The sequence below is a fragment of the Heloderma suspectum genome, chromosome 3, assembly GCF_057233095.1.
Source record: "Heloderma suspectum isolate Gila_16-S chromosome 3, 16-S_ref, whole genome shotgun sequence".
Classification (NCBI taxonomy): Eukaryota; Metazoa; Chordata; class Lepidosauria; order Squamata; family Helodermatidae; genus Heloderma; species Heloderma suspectum.
In genome coordinates this window covers 209,606,254-209,613,727 of record NC_139460.1, presented here as the reverse complement: position 1 = coordinate 209,613,727, position 7,474 = coordinate 209,606,254, and positions in this window count along the sequence as shown.

The window sequence follows — 7,474 nt, the reverse complement described above, 5'->3', positions numbered from 1 at the left end:
TTAACAAAGCTACACCACATAATGTAGCTGCTGAAAATTACATTCTGGTAACAATACACACAAATCAGCCATACCTTAGCTATTGCTAAAGCCTAAAGGTTCAGCTAGGGAAAGAAATGAGACCAGGAGATGAATATAATGCCACATTTAAATAATGGGACTGAATCAAATTAGCTAGATATAAAGGGGGGGAAAGGCAATTTCTTTTCAGTGGCTGAAGTGCTAAGTGCTAGATCTGTTACTAAACGATGTTTGTAAAATAACAGCCAAGACTTTTCTGGCACAGAGACAACACAAGCAAGCCAGAGTCACATCTACCCATTCCAGCAGTTTATTTTAGAAATGAAATCCATAATTTTTCAGAACACTTGTGCAGGATTTAGCCACACACATCCATGAAAAGCAAATAAGTGGGGAAATTATCTGGCTCAAAAACTTGCTATGGAGTTTGTTTGTTTGCGGAAAAGTCTTTGCATTATTCATCCAAGAGAGCATTTATTTTTGTATTAGTAACTTGAACAAAAATGGTTTACTTGCTGTTGCCAAAGATATCACAAAACTATTCCTCTATTCTCCTGGTCCACAATAATTTCATACCATAAACCACCCAGAGGGCTGCAGCTTTTGGGCAGTATTGATATGTAACAAATAAATAAAAAAAAGAAAGAAAGAAAGAAAAATACCCAGGTTTTTGTGGGTGTGACATTTCTTTCCTTACCGTTCCGTCTTCCTTGCTTCAATCCAGGAGGTACTTACTATACTGGTATGTGTGTTGCAAGTTTCTTATCTACTCTAGTTCCAATCTTGTTACTTCCATTCAGTGTGGGAGAGTAGTGTACTCATGGGAATGATCATTTGAACATGTTCTGTTTTGGTCCAAAAATGTGGCAGAAATAGGGATGGCATGGGAGTCTGAAAAGGGGGTGGAATCCTACAGACTCCCACTCGTCCAGCCTCCTGGACCCCACTCGCTGAGCCCTGGGGCACTGCTGGACCCAGCTGCCAAGTGGCCTGGAGCTCAGCGAGTGGCTGGGAGCACCGCAGCACCCTAGTGCTCTCACCCTGGCCTCCTCAGGAAGATGCCTGGGTGAAAGCACTTGGGGCTGGCTGTGTTGGGACCCGTCCTGCCTCCATCAGCTGTCAAGAGCTTCCTTAACAGCCATCATGTGGAGGAAGGGCCTGAGTGGCACCCCAGCGCTCTCTCCCTGGCATCCTCTAGGGGAGGCCAGGAGGAGAGCGCTGGGGGCTGGCTGTGCTGAGAACTCAGTAGTCAAGCCCTTGTGCACATAAAGCATGAGGGCTTGACTGCCAAAGTCCTTGGTGCAGAGAGGCGGGCAGCTCATGTGGGTGGGCGGGGTGAGTAGGGAGGCTCATCAAGCAGGCCCAGGCTGCACAAGCTGGGGGGGATCTCATTGAGCTCCCCCTGCCCCAGACAGAGATGGGTTCATCCATCCCTAGGCAGAAAACATTCAACTACTGAATAGATTCACCAGTCAGACTCTTCTTTTGTGCTGTTCCTGTCTCCTAATGAAACGAGCTCCTTGCATGGAGCTAACCAGTATGAAACCCCCACAGTGTTAAAGAATGGCAGTGGTAAGATCTGGAGGAGGACTTCTCCCTTCCTGGTAAGTAGCATGCATGAAAGGCCTTATCAGAGTGAAGGGGAAAAGAACTGTTTAAATCCAAAGCAGAAAAATGGGAGGCAGCATGAATTGACATAATTTCACAAGTCCAACCTAACACTAGCCTAGCGCCCTTAGAACATTTGAAGTTCTCTCCTCATCTTACCCCCATTTTTCTGGCTTTGTTGATATAAGTTATAAGTTTTATGGGCAAGGACAATAGCACTTGTGGATTATGACAGTATTGCTTTCCCTATAAGAACATAAGAAGAGCCCTGCTGGATCAGACCAAGGGTTCATCTAGTTCAGCATTCTGTTCATACAGTGGACAACTAGCTGCACACAGGAAACCCACAAGCAGGACATGAGTGCAACACACCCTCTACTATATTTAATAGTGGTAGTAGCAGCAGCAGCAGCAGAAAATTATCTATAACTGTAAGTCCCACAAAACTCTCTGTCATCTGTCATTCATTTACTTACTGGTGTCAGGATTGTTATTCATTTTTTTCTGCACACACCTCTATTATGTACAAAACAGTACTAATAAAGCACAGTGTGCAGGGTGGGAGGGGGTTGCTCTAGCTCCCAGCAATAAGTGGGCTGTCACCATGCCCTTATCTCTACCTCAGCTTGGGGACTCTCGGACCTTGCAGGACACTCTTGAGGCTTGGGGAGTAGGCGGTTAAATCTACCACACTGTATTCCCAAGTCTCAAGCCTGAAACATTAAACAGTTGCAATGAACCCAGTAGAAGGCTCTGGATTTAGTTCCAAGTCTTACTTGGAAGGAAGAACAGAACACACAACTCTTGAGGTAGGTGTGAAGTTTATTTACAAAGGGGGAAAAGAGTAAAAGTCATACAAGAACCAGAGCAACATTAGGAAAGAATACTCTAAGCAAAAAACTACATTAGTTACCTACACTTGTCTCTATGTACCAAGGCATAGGTCTTCAATAGGACAGGGCCCCAAAAGGTGATGCTCAAAGTCACAAGCAAGATGAAAGACAAAGACAATGGGTGGCTAAAGCTCCCCCCACCTTTATTTATGCTCAAGCCCCTGACAACTCCAAGGAGATTTCTGTTAGCCAATCACAGGCTGGCTGGAACAGTGTCCCCGTGACCCTAGGGGTTGGGGGTGTGGTAAAAGTTCCCACAGGAACGCCGATGAGATCACTCTGCTCAATCTAGGTCTTACTCTAGCCTTGGGGCTTGAGACATCTTGAGATAACACACACAGATTGTTGTATCACTATGTGCAACTTCATCCTGCCAAGTGAAGGCTTACAGACAGAGCACAAAAAGAAAATGGGGCTCTTGACACACAGTGTTCAAGAGATCTTATTTCAGATATTTGCATTGTGATCTATTTTGCATCTGTTCTGCCCCCAAAATGGCTGCAGGGGTCAGCAGGAGTCCTTCAAAATGCAGTTAGAGAATGATGTCCTACATGTTCTGATATCTCATTCATAGAATCATAGGATAGTAGGGTTGGAAGGGGCCTACAAGACCATCAAGTCCAGCCCACTGCTCAATGCAGGAATCCAAGTCAGAGCATCCCTGACAGATGGCTGTCCAGCCTCATCTTGAATGCCTCCAGTGTGGGAAAGCCCACTACCTTCCAATATCAAAAAGCTCATTAAAGGCTATTTTATATCTTTCCTCCTGCCTCCCTTGAAAATAGGTAGCTAGCGTTTGAATGTGAAACATAAAAAATGATATCCTGACTATCCATACTAACTTTCACTCAAATATCTCAAGTCAGATATTGTACCACATCATTGGCATCCCAACTGAAAATGGGTGTGAAGTACATTTGTTCATATTTGGTGGGAAGCTGAAAAAATAATGGTTGGACATAATTCAAAGTATCAAAGGTATTATAGGTTATGAAATACAGTTAAAATAATATTGCTGGGAATAATAAAGGATTGGGTCCAGAAGGAAGCAGCATATGCATGCTAATGCCAACACAGTGTTGTTGGCAAAGGCATGGAAATCACCATCCACATGAAATGTAGGTCAGTGGGGAAGGAAGATCAAGCACATGATGCTGATGAATAAGACCACAGCTTACAAGCAAATCCGGGAAGGAAGAAACATCTTGACATAAACTTTCCAGAGTAATTGGACTCCATTTATCCAATGTGGAATCGTTATTGGTCAAATGATTTGGCACTAATGGATATTCTGACCATGTGAAAAGACCAATGCTGTGTGTGAATGTAATGTAAGTATTTTATTTTACTTTATATATGGGGGCGTGGAGGGTGTGTGTGTCAAACCTAATATATAGAATCAGATCCTGTACTTGATTCCATTATCTCAATATTCAAGTGTTTTATCATGTTAGAAACAAGCAAGCAACAAATAAATAGAATGCCAGATGGGTTAAAGCAGAGGCCTCATTTTGCCCAGTTATTATATGGAGAGAATTTCAGAAGCACAACTAGCCAAAACAAAACTTGTAAAGAGTGACTGCATTCAAATATGTTTTCAACTCAAGCTCTTTCATATACAACAGTTATTCATTCAATGTACCACAGGCCCATTCAACTCCCCCTTCCAGAAGCCATCTTTAAAAAGTTTCAAGAGGGGGGGTGATGGTAAGAAGCCCCCACTGCTGTTGTAAGACTCATCTCCTGCCCCACAGGCTTTTTGACTTTTTTAAGGAATAAGCTCTTCTGCCATCATGCAAAGGAAAAACTCTTCTGCCATCATGTAAGCTCTCTCCCCTATCCCCAGAAATGACACAAACCATCTTGTGCCTCCCTGTCTTCTCCCTATTTCAGTATTCACCTAAAATGCCCCCCCCCCAAGTCTGGCAAATTGTGAAGTGTGGAGAAAAAGGATCATCCCTAATTCAAACACACGCATTCTGTGATCCAGATCAAGTGTGTTAAATGGTACGTTAGTCATAAGGGACATGCCCCATTGCTTTGAATATGATGTGAAATCAGCTTTCTTTAAATTAGAGCCTATGGGTTGTATCCAAGATCTAATTTCCATGGACAGATGAGCTTCGTTCAAGGAAGGTGCGGCCACCAGATTTTCAGAGATTCCCCCCCACACACACCACACTCACCCTATTCAGCACCCTGACCCTCTGTGTATCATTTTCAGGGGGATGGAGGGACTACTGTTCGCCCGGTTGCACACACCTAAATCCGGATCCAACCCATTGTCTGTCAGTGGCAGAGAATAGCCTTGTATTAGGGATGGGCATTTCTGTTGGTTTCAGTTTCCCCTATATTCATTAAAAATAAATAAATCTCAAGCTCTTTCTATCCTGAATATGAAGAACTTTGAGCATCCTGGTAACTTCTTTTAAAAACTGAACTGAAATGACTTTTTCCCCATCTGCACTGGCCAAATATAACATGTGCATGTCATGTCTACCTTCGTGCCAGGACAGCCCTGGAAACTGAGGAGACTTCAGAAGCGGGGGGAGGGGGATCATGTTGCCAGTGGTTGGGAGAGTTGGGAGAATTCAAAGAGAGCCAATAGCTTTTCCAATACCACCACCAGAAGCAGTGCCCCACTTCAGGGGGCCGTGGCAATGAAGATACCTAAGCACCTAGATCAGTCCTATTCCCCTGCTTCAGGCCCACCACTTTCATTCCCAGGCAGTGGTATAGTGGGGGCAGGGCTCCAGTACTGTAGTACAGAAGCTGACCTTAGGGACATTCCAACCTTTCCACATAGAGGATTGTTCCAGCCCCTCAATCATTTCGATTGCCCTTTTCTCCACCTCTTCCAGCTCTACTATATCTTTTTTAACGTATGAACTGTACGCAGTATTAAGTGTGATGGCATCATAGATTTGTATAAGGGCTTTATGATATTGGCAGTTTAATCTAGGATTCCTTTTCATGTTATGCCCAACATATAATTTTCCTTTTTCATGGCAGCCATGCGCTAGGTCAACGTTTTCATCAAACTATTCACCATAACCTCAAAACCTCATTCTGTTTCAGTCACTACCAGCTTGGAACCCATCAGCATATATGAGGAGTTAGAAACTTTGGTCCCAATGTACATCACTTTACATTTTCATACATTGAACCATATTTGCCATTTAATGCCCACTCCCTGAGCACTTTTTCATTAGCAGGGACTCTGATGTCATCTGCCACCCCCCTCAGAATTCCCTGTTCCCTCTGAGCTTAGCTGCGATCCTCACTGTAGCTGTGGGGGGAACGAATTTTCCAAGCACCAATATATTGTTCCATGTTGGAATGCAAAGTCGTTGGGATGACTTGGTCTGGAATGGGCAATTAAGACCTATTTGCTTTGCCAAAGACGTGCTCCTGGTGGAGGTGAAAACTCCTAGAACTGGTTTGTTGACATGAACTGACAAAGTTGCCTGAAATTTTTGGACTGCCGTTGGAGACTGTCACAATGAGCTCCTGCATTTCCAAATTGACCATTACACCACTGTGTGTGTGTGTGTGTGTGTGTGTGTGTGTGGTTCAATCCAGCTAGGTGTGTGGACGTTTCTGTTGGAAGGGGAGGGTGGAGATATAGGGCATTTCTACACTAGCCAAAAATCCTGCATTTTAAACGGGGCTTTCTGCTTCTGTTTTAAATGCAGGATCACAACTGACTCCCTTTACACATGCTCCCTTCCCCCTCCTTCTCCCCATATCTGAGTCTTCCATTATCTTTCATTAATCTCACTCCTCTTCTTCCCACTTTAACTCTTTTGATGGAGGAAACTGAAGTGGAACACAATGGGGTAATGTGATAGCTTATTATCTGTGAACTATTTAGGTATGTACGAAAGTCACTTACCTTTTCGCAGAATTGATTCGCGGTGGGGGGGAGGCGCTCCGTCCCTCCCCCTGGAATCCTTGATGGGGGGGAGGCAATCCGGTCCTCCCCCCCAGAATCCTGCCCGGCCGGCTCCGCTCCACGGTGGCTCCGCAGAGCAGCCGGCCAGGCCCATCCGCAGCCGGAGTTCTGGCCGCGGACGGGCTGCTGTGGACGCAAATGGTGGCCACCATAGCGGCTGCCATTTGCATCCAGCCAGGCTGCCATGATAGGCTATGTAAGAATTTACGTAGCCTATGATGGCTGGACAAAAAAAAAAAACAGCATACGCAAATGGTGTACTGACATTCAGCCACGCGAAATCCATGGCAGAATGGCCTGCCCCCCGCCCCCCCGTGGATTCCCCCTGGGATGAAGCTTACCTGGGGCGGATGTTCCGGACGGCGATGGCTCTGGTGGTGGCAGCAGCTGGTCTTTCAACTGGCTGCCTCAGCCGCCATTTGCATCCTGGTCTTTGCTGTAATAGGCTACATAAGTATTTACGTAGCCTATCACGGCAAGCCAAGCCAAAAAAAAAATGACATACGCAAATGGTGGCTGCTATGGTGGCCACCATTTGCGTTCCCTATTTTTCACCATTTTAGCCTACATAAATATTTACGTAGGCTATTACGGCGAAAAAAAGGGGAACACAAATAGTGTAGTGGGTGCTATTTGCATTCCTTTTTTTTCGGTGTAATAGCTTATGTGATATTTACGTAGGCGAAAGCGGGGGGGGGAAGGAACGCAAATAGTGCCCACTACATTATTTGCGTTCCCCTTTTTTTCCACCATAATAGCCTACGTAAATATTTACATAGGCTAAAATGGCGAAAAATAGGCAATGCAAATGGCGGCCGCCGTAGCAGCCACCATTTGCGTATGCCATTTTTTTTTTTTTTGGCTTGGCTTGCCGTGATAGGCTATGTAAATACTTACGTAGCCTATTACAGCAAAGACCAGGATGCAAATGGCGGCTGCGGCAGCCGGTCGAAAGACCAGCCGCTGCCACCACCGGAGCCACTGCCGTCCAGAACAT